The sequence below is a fragment of the Squalius cephalus genome (genome assembly GCF_949319135.1).
Source record: "Squalius cephalus genome assembly, chromosome: 7".
NCBI classification, from domain to species: Eukaryota; Metazoa; Chordata; class Actinopteri; order Cypriniformes; family Leuciscidae; genus Squalius; species Squalius cephalus.
In genome coordinates this window covers 6,419,839-6,436,913 of record NC_137128.1, presented here as the reverse complement: position 1 = coordinate 6,436,913, position 17,075 = coordinate 6,419,839, and the positions used below count along the sequence as shown (strand labels likewise).

Sequence of the window (17,075 nt, the reverse complement as noted above, 5' to 3'; positions counted from 1 at the left end):
ACTTTAGTAAAGGAGGATAAACTGTGTCTGAAACACATCTTGTCTTTATCTAATCCTCCACAAAAATACACACACTCACACAATTTACAGTTTAATAGTTAACAATGATTTTATTTACTTGCTTTTGCTGGTTTAACAATTTCTTTAAAGCTGCAGTCCGCAGTTTTTCCTATTTGTCGCCATCTCTGTTCGAAATCTGCAATTGCAGTTATTCGCGGAATGATCAACTTTATGCGCGGATGAATCCAATGTTTTGAGGAGAAAGTGTGGCTGTCAGTCGCCGCGCCGGTGTGAATACTGTCATTCGCAATCACAGATTTTACTTTTTGGAAGTATGACCAATATAAGAATTTTCACCGGAAAATGACGTCTGAACAAATAAGTAACATCCACTTTTGTTCTGACCAACTAAGGGGAAAAAAGCATTGCAGTAAATCGCACCGATTAAATCTAACGATCGCTTATCATATCACGACAAAACGTGCAAATTATACTTTGTTCTCAAATTGTTAATGTTAACAACATAAGCATTAAGTGACTACATTTAATGCCATTCCAATATTTGTCCTTGTTTTCGCATGGGCCGGTTGCAGTCTCTTTTTTTCTCCGAAGTCCTAAGTCTTTCGCGTTTTACAACGGGTGAATCTCCAGTTGTCACTGGTGATTGTCGTTTGAACCTTTCTGGATCCGCCATCAAATTGATAAGTTTAATTATATCAAGTGCTGTGAGAAAAGGCTATAAATCTCCACCACCAACATCCTCACATGCAATATAGCCTACTAGCCGAGACTCTTCTTTATGTGTACAGGTGTGACATAATGACGCAAAGACATGCCCGAATTTCCCGAGGAAACCTGCCAGTACCACTGGAATTAAAAAACATTATTACAAGCTTTCCGTTTTGAATCGAGCTACGGCAAGCAGATAGTTTTGAACACTGGCTGGTTATGTACTTGCTCAAAAAAATATTTTGGATAATTTTTAACCCAAAAAAGCTACGGACTGCATCTTTAATATACATTTAGTGAGATTAAACATGTTAAAAAATACTTTAATTTAAGAGAACATTTCAAGTGTTTGTTAATTGACAGAAATGGAGAGCAGAAATGTCTGTGCAAATTAAATTAAATTAAATTAAGAATAGTTGTTTCCTAATGTCTGCCAATAATTTTATGATCTAAAATCTGAAGTCATTTATTTGGATTAATTCAGCTTCTAAAAGGTTATTAACAAATTATTAACTGTGATATTTTCTAGCAAACAGGGCTTTATAGATAATGTCAGTGTTAATTTAATTAGTTCAGAATTGAAGTTGTGCAAAGCATTTGAAAATATAAAACAATGTGTTGTGTATTCACATCAAAATAAATGAGAGCACACCGAGTAGCGAACAGGTCTCTTTACTTTTCATTCTCCATAAGCACAACAACCTCTTCCTCTTCACCTTCCTACTTTCATATCTAGAACAATATCCCCATCTAGTGGACATTTATCAATTAGCGACGTAATAAGAGAACACAACATCTCCCCCTGACTTAATTTGTTTACATCTGCAGTTACAATGAACATTGCTAAAGAATATATTCAGTCGTAAAAGTCGTTAATACAACTTTTCAACAGTCAACGTGTGACAAAAAATTTGTAACACAAAATACCTTTTATTAGATGATGGTGTTTTCTCACTGAAGTATGGTGTATAACCTTTAGACTGATCACTCTTCAGAGACACAGAGCTGGACACATGTGAGCCAGATCTTACACTGATGACACAAAGAACAGAGAGAAAACACTTTATTACAGGAGATACTTAGTCTCATTTGAAAAGGTTTAATGTTACAAATAGTAATCAAATGCAGTATAGCTGTGTATTTGTTCATTTATGACCATGGTTGGATGGATGGATATATACATGTTTAGTTACATGATCTAATTTCGATAGTGAATTTATGCCTCCTTGTGGCTGCCTGTGTAATTGTGTTTTATAAATCCCCTTACATAGTCAAGTTCAATCACATACACCATTGTGGAGAAATAATACAACCCAATAATGTAATGTAAACACACAAAATACCTTTTATTAGATGATGGTGTTTTCTCACTGAAGGCTGGTGGATACTCTTTAGACCGATCACTCTTCAGAGACACAGAGCTGGACACATGTGAGCCTGATCTTACACTGATGACACAAAGTACAGAGAGAGAGAGAGAAAACACTTTAGTAAATTTCTTTAAAGCTGCAGTCCGCAGTTTTTCCCATTTGTCGCCATCTCTGTTCGAAATCTGCAATTGCAGTTATTCGCGGAATGATCAACTTTATGCGCGGATGAATCCAATGTTTTGAGGAAAAAGTGTGGCTGTCAGTCGCCGCGCCGGTGTGAATACTGTCATTCGCAATCACAGATTTTACTTTTTGGAAGTATGACCAATATAAGAATTTTCACCGGAAAATGTCGTCTGAACAAATAAGTAACATCCACTTTTGTTCTGACCAACTAAGGGGAAAAAAGCATTGCAGTAAATCGCACCGATTAAATCTAACGATCGCTTATCATATCACGTCAAACCGTGCAAATTATACTTTGTTCTCAAATGGTTAATGTTAACAAGATAAGCATTAAGTGACTACATTTAATGCCATTCCAATATTTGTCCTTGTTTTCACATGGGCCGGTTGCAGTCTCTTTTTTTCTCCGAAGTCCTAAGTCTTTCGCGTTTTACAACGGGTGAATCTCCAGTTGTCACTGGTGATTGTCGTTTGAACCTTTCTGGATCCGCCATCAAATTGATAAGTTTAATCACATCAAGTGCTGTGAGAAAAGGCTATAAATCTCCACCACCAACATCCTCACACGCAATATAGCCTACTAGCCGAGACTCTTCTTTCTGTGCGCAGGTGTGACGTAATGACGCAAAGACATGCTCGAATTTCCCGAGGAAATCTGCCAGTACCACTGGAATTAAAAAACATTATTACAAGCTTTCCGTTTTGAATCGAGCTACGGCAAGCAGATAGTTTTGAACACTGGCTGGTTATGTACTTGCTCAAAAAAATATTTTGGATAATTTTTAACCCAAAAAAGCTACGGACTGCATCTTTAATATACATTTAGTGAGATTAAACATGTTAAAAAATACTTTAATTTAAGAGAACATTTCAAGTGTTTGTTTATTGACAGACATGGAGAGCAGAATGTCTGTGCAAATTAAATTAAATTAAATTAAATTAAATTAAATTAAATTAAATTAAATTAAATTAAATTAAGTATAGTTGTTTCCTAATGTCTGCCAATAATTTTATGATCTAAAATCTAAAGTCATTTATTTGGATTAATTCAGCTTCTAAAAGGTTATTAACAAATTATTAACTGTGATATTTTCTAGCAAACAGGGCTTTATAGATAATGTCAGTGTTAATTTAATTAGTTCAGAATTGAAGTTGTGCAAAGCATTTGCAAATATAAAACAATGTGTTGTGTAATCACATCAAAATAAATGAGAGCACACCGAGTAGCGAACAGGTCTCTTTACTTTTCATTCTCCATAAGCACAACAACTTATTCCTCTCCACCTTCCTACTTTCATATCTAGAACAATATCCCCATCTAGTGGACATTTATCAATTAGCAACGTAATAAGAGAACACAACATCTTCCCCTGACTTAATTTGTTTACATCTGCAGTTACAATGAACATTGCTAAACAATATATTCAGTCGTAAAAGTCGTTAATACAACTTTTCAACAGTCAACGTGTGACAAAAAATTTATAACACAAAATACCTTTTATTAGATGATGGTGTTTTCTCACTGAAGTATGGTGTATAACCTTTAGACTGATCACTCTTCAGAGACACAGAGCTGGACACATGTGAGCCTGATCTTACACTGATGACACAAAGAACAGAGAGAAAACACTTTACTACAGGAGATACTTAGTCTCATTTGAAAAGGTTTAATGTTACAAATAGTAATCAAATGCAGTATAGCTGTGTATTTGTTCATTTATGACCATGGTTGGATGGATGGATATATACATGTTAGTTACATGATCTAATTTCGATAGTGAATTTATGCCTCCTTGTGGCTGCCTGTGTAATTGTGTTTTATAAATCCCCTTACATAGTCAAGTTCAATCACATACACCATTGTGGAGAAATAATACAACCCAATAATGTAATGTAAACACACAAAATACCTTTTATTAGATGATGGTGTTTTCTCACTGAAGGCTGGTGGATACTCTTTAGACCGATCACTCTTCAGAGACACAGAGCTGGACACATGTGAGCCTGATCTTACACTGATGACACACAAAGTACAGAGAGAGAGAGAAAACACTTTAGTAAAGGAGGATCTACTGTGTCTGAAACACATCTGTGTCTTTATCTAATCCTCCACAGAAATACACACACTCACACAATTTACAGTTTTATAGTTAACAATGATTTTATTTGCTTTTGCTGGTTTAACGATTTCTTTAAAGGGGTCATATAATGGTACATGCACTTTTACAAGTTGATTGTACTGAAATGTGTGTTGGCAGTGCCTGTACACAACCATCATAAAATAATAAAAATACATCCAGTGTTTTTTTTTATTAATCTTCTTATATGTTTCCCCCCTCTCAAATCAAGCCGTTCGACCTAGTGACGTCACACGGTCGGACGCCCCTCCCACGATTGTTGATTGACAGTAGGGATCGACCGATATGGATTTTTTAGTGCACTCTGCTAGTGTGGGAGGGGCAGTGCATGGGCTGCACGTGAACTGCAGCGTCTCCAGCAACACAGAGCTGCCTGCGGACGCCTGTCTGTAAATAATGCCGGGAAAAAACTATCGGCGAACGCAGCAGCCGCGTATCGGCCGATGCCGATACACGTCAAACCCGCAAATATCGGCCCGATTTATCGGCCGACCGATATATCGGTCGATCACCAATTGACAGGAGCGTTTCAACACAGACCCGCCCCCGCTCGTGAGCGAGCTGCCTGTCTGTCATCATATTCCGCGCGTCACTGTTGATACTGGCACTGTCTATGAGCAGAATGGCGTCTAAGCGATTGTGGTGTTCTGTTCTTGGGTGTAATAAAGAACACAGCAGTCATTTTGACAAACCGCTGAAGACACAGTGGCTGAGTTTGTTTTCGAAGGGAATATTCCCCACGATCAACATCAATGGTTTCATGTTTGGGCAAATCATTTCACACACCAGACTGCTCGAGGGTCAGTAAAGCTGTTTTTTCTAAAGAAGCTGCTCCTGAAAAAAGGATCGGTACCAACTATTCGTGTTCCTGCTGCACCTCCAGAAAAAGAAGTGAGTAACATTTTATAAACCTTTATATTAATATTTATATTAATCTTTGCAAATCGCTTGCTGCACGCTTCACGATGAATGTGGCTATTTTTACACTCAGGGTACATTACGGCATGTTTTCTATATACGACGTTCTCAATATAATTCATAATCCCACGTTTATAATGAACAACACGTTATGGTTATTGTGTTAAATGGTGTACGCACAGAACAGAGGGGCGGGGTGAGCAAAGCTCATTATCATTTAAAGACACATGCACTTAAACAGCGTGCTGAAAACAGAGCTGTTTTTGACCAGGTAAAATGAGTGTTTTCTTACAATACTAATGAGAATTTTTAATTAAAGTATATTACAAACTTTTAATTTAGACCCTAAAGAATCATATTAGCTTGTACTAAAATGCCATTATATGACCCCTTTAAAGCTGCAGTCCGCAGTTTTTCCCATTTGTCGCCATCTCTGTTCGAAATCTGCAATTGCAGTTATTCGCGGAATGATCAACTTTATGCGCGGATGAATCCAATGTTTTGAGGAGAAAGTGTGGCTGTCAGTCGCCGCGCCGGTGTGAATACTGTCATTCGCAATCACAGATTTTACTTTTTGGAAGTATGACCAATATAAGAATTTTCACCGGAAAATGACGTCTGAACAAATAAGTAACATCCACTTTTGTTCTGACCAACTAAGGGGAAAAAAGCATTGCAGTAAATCGCACCGATTAAATCTAACGATCGCTTATCATATCACGTCAAACCGTGCAAATTATACTTTGTTCTCAAATTGTTAATGTTAACAACATAAGCATTAAGTGACTACATTTAATGCCATTCCAATATTTGTCCTTGTTTTCACATGGGCCGGTTGCAGTCTCTTTTTTTCTCCGAAGTCCTAAGTCTTTCGCGTTTTACAACAGGTGAATCTCCAGTTGTCACTGATGATTGTCGTTTGAACCTTTCTGGATCCGCCATCAAATTGATAAGTTTAATTATATCAAGTGCTGTGAGAAAAGGCTATAAATCTCCACCACCAACATCCTCACACGCAATATAGCCTACTAGCCGAGACTCTTCTTTATGTGTACAGGTGTGACGTAATACGCAAAGACATGCTCGAATTTCCCAAGGAAATCTGCCAGTACCACTGGAACTAAAAACATTATTACAAGCTTTCCGTTTTGAATCGAGCTACGGCAAGCAGATAATTTTGAACACTGGCTGGTTATGTACTTGCTCAATTTTATTTTGGATCATTTTTAACCCAAAAAAGCTACGGACTGCATCTTTAATATACATTTAGTGAGATTAAACATGTTAAAAAATACTTTAATTTAAGAGAACATTTCAAGTGTTTGTTTACTGACAGACATGGAGAGCAGAATGTCTGTGCAAATTAAATTTAATTAAATTAAGAATAGTTGTTTCCTAATGTCTGCCAATAATTTTATGATCTAAAATCTAAAGTCATTTTTTGGATTAATTCAGCTTCTAAAAGGTTATTAACAAATTATTAACTGTGATATTTTCTAGCAAACAGGGCTTTATAGATAATGTCAGTGTTAATTTAATTAGTTCAGAATTGAAGTTGTGCAAAGCATTTGCAAATATAAAACAATGTGTTGTGTATTCACATCAAAATAAATGAGAGCACACCGAGTAGCGAACAGGTCTCTTTACTTTTCATTCTCCATAAGCACAACAACCTCTTCCTCTCCACCTTCCTACTTTCATATCTAGAACAATATCCCCATCTAGTGGACAATCTGCATAGGGTTGCTGAATTTTGATTTCCCTTTTCTCACATGCACTGGTTTTCTCACCCATACAAAGTCACCTTCCTTGAGCCCCGGAGTCTTTGCTTTGCGCTTTGAAACCAGTTATGCTTTCATTTTCCTCTGGTTTCGCATTACTTTTGTTTTCAGCTTTTTTATAGCATGATTCACATTGCACTTTGGAAGAAATGTAAATTTTGTTCTCATTTTCCTTTCAGATATCAGCTCATAAGGAGAAATTCCTGTCGTAGCGTGAGGTGTGGCTCGGTAAGTTTGCAGAAAATCCACAATGAACGATGTCCAAGGGGCTCTTTCCCTTTCTGCAGTCAGAATAGCCTCGTTCAGTACCTTATTCCAACGCTCCACAGCTCCATTTCCTTCCGGGTGATATATAGAAGTATGGATGTGCTTTACATCTCTTTCTTGTAGAAATAGTTTGAACTCCGTTGACAGGAACTGAGGCCCATTGTCAGTAACAATCTCCATAGGATTCCCTTTTTGGCTGAACACTGCATCTACCATTAATTGTTTTCTGAGATCAGTCACATGAGGTGCAAAAGCTACCTCTGGCCATTTTGAATGGTAGTCAATCAATGTGATAGCGTATCTACAACTAACAGGACCAATGTCGAAAGGACCCACCACGTCGATGCCCAGTTTCTTCCACGGACCTACAGATGGTGCCCAACCAGAATGCCTATTACCGCCGCGCCAGCCGCCGCGGCGAAATCACCGCGGCGAAATCACCGCGGCGAAAATAAACCAGCCGCATTTCAAAGTCGTTCCCAAAATGACCGCCAGGTGGCGCAAAGGGACATTGTGCAAATCAGCAGCAATTGCCGTATTTTAAAATGTAAGTGGGTTAAATATAAAACCCTAAGCCTAATAGGCATATTTTTCATATATATAAATAGGCCTATAAGGCTACAACAGAATAGAACTAAAGATAGAATCAATTTTAGAACTGAAAAAATAGAATCAAAAGTTAAAAATAGAGACGATATTAGGAGCAATGACGCTGAATATTTTTACTATTCTACTGAGGAATTAGATAAATGAAGAGCTCTCGTGAGCGATACAATTGCATAGTAATTTATAGTGATTTCAAAAGCAGTCCTTAAAAAAAAAAATACATGGAGTAGTGTGGCATAAATTTTGAGAGATTACGCGGAACGCGTTTTAGTTAAGATCCTGGTTTCAATGCCCTTAATCTATATTGGCTTGGCTACTGCTTTAAAAAAATGTCACAACGCGTTTTGAGATTGTTTTGAATTAAACATTGAAGTTTAAAATGTAGTGTTTTGGCACACCAGGCCGAGTGGCGTTACGCATTGTTCAAAAATCAGGTTTTATTCTGGCATGTTGAATTGGCGTTAGAATTTTTTTTTAGATTTATTAGATTTAGATTTTAGATTTCGTTAGATTTATTTTTTCTCATAACAGCTAAAATAACTTAATATATGCATTGTCTTAATATGACCTACTTAATATAGGCAATAGGCATATAATAGCCTATATAATACCTAAATTAGCAAAACTTGGCCACTAAATATTTAATTTTCAATTATTTTAATTATCATAATTAAAGTTTTAATTTTATTAAATTGAACAAGCGCAACAATCAGCATTTAATCAAATATTCTAAAAGATGTAGCCTATTATTAATAATAATGTTATTTCAACATAATATTTCGTTATATCATAATATCGTTTTGTCGACATAATATGTGTGCGTGCAACAAGCAAGATGTGTATTTGTAAATCCGGTGATGCGTGCATTGATTTTTATCAATAAACTAGTGTTTTCTGACAGTGTCGACTGCAAAGATGAAGTTGACGATCGCCATATTTGTAGTGAACGCACCTAGAGATAAATGCACATAAAGACATAATCTGATTATCAGAGAGTAGCCTTTTCTTTTCGTTTTGAATTATTTCGTTTGAAGACATTTCAAGCTTTGTGTATTTGATGTATTTATCATGTCTGTGTGAGGCATACGCTGAGTTTCGTTAAGTTAGGATGAGATGCGCTCCAGCTGACGTGCAACGCAAGTGACCGCGCGGCGCCTCCATGATTAGTGTCTATTATATTTGCTTCTCTTACTTATTAAATACAGGCAATTGGTTGATGAAAAATTGGTTAAAATTAAGATACAATTTATAGAAAACGAAATTCACTTTAAAGAAAGGTTTTCTACTAAACAAAACTTAATGAAGTGGTCAAAATCATGTCTGACCCACTCCATATCCATCTCTCGATATAGCCTAATGCATCCTATCTTACTCGTGCTGTTCAATTTTCATATTCAACATAGATGGAAAAAAATTAATTAAATGAAACCTTGTAAGGAATTCACACTGTAGGGTAGACTGTGTACAGTTGAGACACCTTAAATAACTTGCGTTCGCAGCAAGCACAAGTTGTGATTTTTGCTGTGCACTTGCATATTAGTGTCAGCTGGGAAGGAAATATAGCCTATACCAGACCTCTTGGAACTTTAATTGAATACATAGCGTTGGTAAAGCATACTGAAATTACATCCCTACAAATGTATTAGGCCCTACTGAAAATAAATGTAGCGAATTTAAGCAAAGTAGCCTAAATGTTAAGACTGTAAGCCCTTTGCTTTTTACTTAGCCTAAAGGACTCTTACAGCCGACTTTGTGTTAATTTAATTTGTAGAGGATTTTTTTAACTCAAACATTAACACTGAAATAAATGAAACTAAATTATTATAATTTTTTTGGCACAGACCACGACGAGAGTGGCGCTATGCATTGTTCCAAAGCCAGGTTTTATTCTGGCATGTTGAATCAGTGTTCGACAAACGCGGCGGCGCGTTCATTTGAATGAAGAGCGCTTCTCGCTCGTGTGAGCGAACACACACTGAAACATTAGGCCATGCCGCAACGAGTGAATCGTGGCCGAGTGGTTGAACTGACGTTACGATCATTTAGATGACACGGGATCGAATCCCGAACAAACTTGGACTATTGATATTTTTATATTAGCCTATTAATGCATTTTATAGTCTATTGTTGATGCAGAGAGATTTGTCTAGTTCTAAAACATAGTTTTTTTGCTTATAGCCTATTTACAAAATAAAATCACCATGCATTTCCATTTTACACTAAGGAACAAATATTATACAATGACTTTACTTCTGTAGCCTATAATAATTCCAATCGTAATTTCAAAAGCAGTTCTGTTAATATAGCCTATATATATATATATATATATATATATATATATATATATATATGACGTTTAAACGACAAACAATAAAATCAGAACCAGTATTTGCGTTCATGGTTCCAGTGGCAGTAATGCATCCACGGCTTTTCAAAATGTCACAAAGCGTTTTGAGATTGTTTTGAATTAAATATTGAAGTTTATAATGAAGTGTTTTGGCACACCACGACGAGTGGCAAACTCTTTGTTTTGTTTTGCAAACTCAGATCTCCTGTGGGGGGGTTGGAGAAGGCAATAGTTTTATCTGCTTTAAATGCTTTATCGTGGGGGCGCAGGACAGAGGTGTTAATGTTCCGTCTTTCATATGGAGAGTGTCGGAGCCAGCCTGATGAGCAGGCAAAGGCAAAGTTATTTTTGATAATCTCAAAATCTCCAAAAGTCCATAGCCTATGTACAGTAGGCCCTATATCTTATTAAATTATATATTGTAGTTTTATTGATTGTATTTAAAGGTTTTCCACACACAATTTCAATTTAGCAGATACAGAGCTCTTTAATTCGCGACCCACCTCGTTTTATTGTGAGGTGAATTCAGCAAGGCATGTTGTATCTTTGAAGGAACAAAAGCTATTTGTTACAGTTTTTTCTTTCGTGATTTGTGTGGATGACACACAGCGACATATACAGTATTATCAGCTGTATGGTGTTTTTTACGCTGAAATGCTTAATTTCGAGAAAGACCGCGCGCAGTGAGGGAGACCAAACTTACTAAAAAAATATCCAGCGCCAGAGAGGCAAAGAAAAACGCCTGTTCTTAATTTATGTTGCTTTGAACTTTTTTTCGTTTTGTACCATTTTCATTTTTTAATTTAGCTGCAATTTCTTTGACAATAAATTTAAAATGTTTCTTATTTTGCATCATAAAGGGAATAAACTCTATCGAATCGATGCAACCCTGTTTAAATAAATAAACTGTTCCGACACTTTATTCATACCTTGAAATGTGCGATGGGTTTTCAAACTTAATTTTCTTTTTCTTTTACATTTTCATTGTTTATTTTTTAATTGAAAGCAATTCTGTATTGAAAGTATTTTTCTGATTTGTTCGATCTGTTTTGGAAAATGTCTACCGTTGCTAGGCCCGGGTATTACTGTCAGTCATCTCAATCTCGTGAATGATTCACACACAAAACAACACATAATTTAGCAGATTAAAGACGAGCTTCATCATCTTCATTTTCTGGTGCAATCGGCTGACAGTCTTCCTTCATCAGATATGTCATAGCGTGCAGCGGCTCAACTGGAATGTAGCAAATTTATGTTAATGTACAACTGATAATTAAACAAGATGATTGACTTTAATAAACAGATGCATATTTAAGCATCAAGAACGGAAAAACATAAACACTGTCGGCTATACTGAGATTCGATCTCAGATCGTTTGAAGCTCCGAGAGTCTATTGTTAATGCATTGACCACAGATATCGTCTGAATAGCCTAGGTCTACTATTTTCTCTGTTTTAAAAGTTAAATAAAATAAAATATTATGTGTCAAAAAAAAAAAAAAAAGTGTTTTTACAAGACCTTGTGCTGTTTATTTATTTATTATTATTATTATTATTATGCAGATGTTAATTCAGCCATTCTGTTGGAAAAAAATTGTCCCTAATGTAAAATGGAAATGAATGGTCATTTTATTTTATAAATATAAAATATTCAATAGCCTATAGGCTATAGGAGAAAAAAACAATATGGTGTAGCAATATTTTAGAACTATCAAATTAAATTAATAATAAAAAAGTAGCCCATGTTTGTTCGGGATTTGAAACGTAAGTTTAGCCTACCACTCGGCCACGAATTTGTTTTGTTTTATTTTGTTTGAAATGTATTTTTACATATTTTGCTTTCGTTAATGTTAACCAATTCTGAGCATAATAGGCCTATATTTTTTCCCTAAAAGTTTGTTTTATTCTCTGCTTTGTTTGTTTATATTTTAACATATTCAGTCAGTCTCATTTTTGTTCAAATAATGAAAAAAGTTTTTTTTTTTTTTTTTTTTTTTTTAAATAAACAGATAGGAAACTTACCTTTTAAAATGTCGCAGTTGCTGCTGTTTTGCCCTGTCACTTGCCCGGTATAGCCTATAGTAATTTCGCGAACGACTTTGAAATTCGACTGGTTTATTTTTGCTGCGGCAGTAGTAATAGGCATTGTGGTTGATTATTTATTAAAGAATTCAATTGATAATCATAACACCATGTAAGCCTAATTCTGAATATAACAAATAATGCTTAAACCGACTAACATCGGTTAGTAACTGCAAGTCCTGAAAATGTTTTAATTTTACGGTAAATTATTTTAATTTATTTCACTGTTATGTTTCAGTTAATAAATCACAATAAAATAACACGAAGTAAATGACAAGTAACCTATTGACATAACCTTTCTAAATTATAGAAAAACTGGGCACACAATGTTAACGTGTGTCTACTTTGTTTAAATTAAATGAATTTGAATTCGTTTAACCACAATATTTATCTTAAATTTATCTGTGACCTCAGCTCAGATTACTGCCGCGGCAGATTACGGCATTAAAGAGAATAAACTGACACTTTTCAAAGTCTGTGATTACAGCGCCACTCAGCGGTAAAAGGCAGCAAATACACATCCCAATTTTGCCGCCGCGGGAACGGCGGCGGTAAAAGTCTCATTCTGGTTGGGCACCATCTGTACTGGATAGTCAACTGGGATAAGTGGTTCATGTGTGGTTCTAGCAGTTTTATCATTGAGTTGGCAGGTGATGCAGGTTGCAATTGTGGACTGTACCTGTGAATCCATCTTAGGCCACCAGTATAGCTCCCTAAGTCGTTGCTTGGTTCTCACAATGCTTTGATGGCCACCATCGAGCGAGGGTGACCAAACGTGAACGTAAACTAAGTGGCACAATCAGCTTGTGTGGTCCTCTTAGCATATACAAGTTCAAAATAGACAGTTCATCTCGTATTGGAAAGTACCTGGACATGTCAGGATGTAGGGCTTTGGGTGTAGCGGGCCAGCCATACTCGATGTATTGGCGAAGTTTGGCAAGCTCAGGACATGAGGAGCTTTCAGCAGCAAACTCGGCCACAGGAACAGCTGACAGGAGTGTAGTGATTGCAGCAACAGTTTCGGGTTCAGAATCAAAGTCAGAATTAATTTATTTTGGCAATGGAAGATGCAAAAGGCAATCCACTACCTGGTTGTCAACCCCTTGTCTGTACTGCATAGTATAGTTAAAGTAGAGCAGTCTGGCAGACCATCGTGCTACTCTCAGTCCAGCTCGTCCCATTCCAGGGTATATGCAGGAATCATAGAGATGAATTTACTACCTTTTACTACCTTTTTTACTACCTCCACAATATTTTTTACTACCAACACGACATCAAGCAGCAGCCCTTTTTGGGGGTGTGTGGGAGGGGTATGCAAAGCACCACTTACTACTTACTTTAAGGTATAAGTGTGACACTGTCACACCCATCATACATATTAGCTTTATCCTTGCCACACGCAAAACTTTTGGCTATATCGGAGTCAGTGAACATGTTTTCGAACAATTCCCCAATGCCCTCATTCGAATTATATGAATGATGGTTGGCTGCGATGTTCAGGCACCAGAGAACCTCAGCCCTGAGTTCTGCTGTCTGGCTATTGCTGCCGTGGTGGTGCTGGTGGCACTGGTTTGCTGCTGAGGTGGTGCGACGACAGCTGACCTTTAGGGCTGGGCGATATGGACCAAAAGTTATATCCCGATATATTTAGGCTGAATATCGATATACGATATATATCCCAATATTGTTTCCGCAAACTGAGAGCAAATGTTCAGTCAAAGTCAAAGCCAAATATGACATTTCACAAGTAGTTTAACTGAAACCGGCTATTTCAGTGAACAGTTGCAAAATCGAATGAATAAATAATAAACAGGTTTCTTCACCTTTGGGCTGCACGATTATGACAAAAATAATTGCTGATTATTCCCTTGGAATTGTAATTGTGATTTATTAATTATAATTATTAAAGTTTACATTAAATATATATAAACAAATTTTGTGAAAACATGTTATAATTTGCCTAAATATATATATATATATATATATATATATATATATATATATATATATATATATATATATTCGATATATATATATATATATATATATATATATATATATATATATATATATATATATATATATATATAGGCAAATTATAAAACACACACAAGTACTGTCCCCCTTTACTTAGCATAAATTGTAAGAATATGACTAATAGTAAAGACTAGTACTAATAAATAAATATTAGGCCTATGCTAAAGCTATTAAATAGCAGTCCCAAATTAGTTTTTGTTAATACAATGTTGGTATGAGCCACTAGTCATTTAAAAATATAAAAAATAACACAAAGAAAAATTGTCATTTTGGGGTTAATATGGATCACGACAGTTACCATGGTGAATACACAATACTAACAATAACTGTTAATGAAACATGGAAACTGCTCCTGGTGAATAGAATGAAAATCATACCTGCATTACTTTTAATTTGTGTAATTTACAACGTAACGGCGTTGCATGCTCGTAGTTTCTTTTGCACTTTATATACAGTGAGGCGATACACAGCGCGCGCCGCCGCATTTGCGCGTGCGCTCCGAGAACAGGATAACGGCTGACAGGACAAGAAAGTCCGTTTTTCTGAGGTGAAAGACTTTATTTCAGCGTACACTTATGTCACTGCCTGGTAGTTCCTATTGTGCTGGGTTTTCTGAAGTAGTCATGATTCGCGTCTCATAACGCTCTAAACACGCACGCAGAGTGGAAAAGGAGGGGCGGAAAAGGAGGGGCGGAGAAGCGGGGGCGCGGGGAGCAAGGATCACAGCGCGTTTGAACTATATCGATATCGATATGGTCTAATTCCATATCGCATTTTTAAAAATATATCGAAAAAAATGGAAACTCATATATTGAGGTGGTGATGAAAAATTTACTACCAAGTCAAATTGCGTTTGTTACCTTTTACTACCTTTCAAGGGCCTTAATTTTGGTAGATTCTTTTTACTACCTTTTACTACCTTTTACTACCGCGCGGACACCCTGCATTCCTTTAGTAGTCAAAAGGGTGGTTAGGGCTTGGTGATCTGATCTTAATTTGAAGTGTTTGCCCCACAGGTATGTTCTCCAACGCTCAATGACCCAGACATAAGCAAGGCCTTTTTCATCAACAGAATATTTCCTTTCTGCCGATGTCAAGGTTCTGGATGCGAAAGCCACGCTCCTTTCTGACTTATCTGGATAAAGCTGCGTCAGGATGCCACCTTTGCCGTAGTCTGAGGCATCTGTTGTAACAATTGTGGGCAAAGCAGGATCAAATAAAGCCAATGTAGAGCTCTGTGCAATCAGTTCTTTTACTTTCTGGAAACTTTTGTGTGCTTCATTAGTCCATGCAAAATTTGAATTTCCTCTAAGGACATCTCTCATAGGCTCAATAACAGCTGCATAGTTAGGAAATATTTTAGCATACCAAGCGGTGAGGCCTAAAAATTATCTTAGCGTGGGCGCATCCGAAGGTGGTGGAGCATTACGTATTGTTTCCAAGTGGCTGTGATCTGGCATCAGTCCCTCTTTGGAGATGGTATGTCCCAGAAATGTGAGCTTCTCCTGGCGAAATGTACATTTCTTCTCATTTAGATGCAGACCTGCTTCTTGTAGTTTGCGCAGCACTATTTTTAGGTGAGCATCATGTCTAGTAATAGAGTCACCAAACACAGTTATGTCATCCAGATAACACTGGACGCCTGTAACACCCCTGAGAATAGTAGACATCAGTTTTTGAAACACCGCTGGGGCTGATGCTAATCCGTAACAAACTCACTTGAAACGAAACAAACCATCATATGTTATAAAAGCATTGAGGTCCCTAATGTCCTCATGTAGTGGTACCTAATGGTAAGCATTTGCCAGGTTGATTGTAGAAAACATCACAGCACCTCTCAACTGTGAAGAGTTCTTCAATGTGTGGAATGGGGTAGCGGTCCACAACGATTGCTTTGTTGGGTTCCCTAAGATCCACACACATTCTGATGTCTCCAGATTTATTTTGAGTAACTACAATGGGTGAAACCCAAGGCGAAGCATCCACTCTTTCAATAATATCCGCTGCTAGTAGGTGGTTCAGCTCTGCAGACACAGCATCCCTTACAGAGAAAGGTAGTCTGCGTAGCTTCTGTTGCACAGGAATGAAGTTTTCATGCATTTTCACTTTGTGTACATAGTTCTTTGCACAGCCAAAGGATGGCGTATCAGTATGGAACACTTGTTGCACTGACTGTTTGGGGGTGAGTACTCTATTTCCTGTTATGCACAAGTTCAAGGAATATATTAAATCCATGCCCATAAGTGCGTTTCCACTTTTCACAATATATAATGTGGCAGGTACTGAATGTTCACCATGTCGCACAGACGTCTTAATACATCCCAGCACTGGAAGGTCATCTTTTGAATATGTGACAAGATGCACATCTGACTGTTCCAAGGGTAGTTAAGAGAAGTATTGCTTATATATCCTCTGGAATCAAAGATACGGATGATCCAGTATCAACAATTAGTTCTTGCACCGTAGTACCAGAAAATGTGCCCATTTCAATGTCACACACAATTTTGTTTGCAGCAGCAAATGTGTTAGTCATATACAAAACAGTCAGTTCAGGGACTTCGATTTCTCTGATGTCCTGTCTTCATCCAGAGTGGCAAACTTTTGCAAAATTTCCC

At 36.9% G+C, this 17,075-nt stretch overlaps 2 protein-coding genes across 2 annotated transcripts in view; both read right to left on the bottom strand.

Annotated features, from left to right (window-relative positions):
- The window catches only part of LOC307161655 (NACHT, LRR and PYD domains-containing protein 12-like), a 222,789-nt gene that overhangs the window by 62,173 nt on the left and 143,541 nt on the right, over positions 1-17,075 (bottom strand). The window lies entirely within an intron of this gene.
- LOC307161663 (NLR family CARD domain-containing protein 3-like) overlaps positions 1-17,075 on the bottom strand; it is a 339,467-nt gene that overhangs the window by 300,787 nt on the left and 21,605 nt on the right. The window lies entirely within an intron of this gene.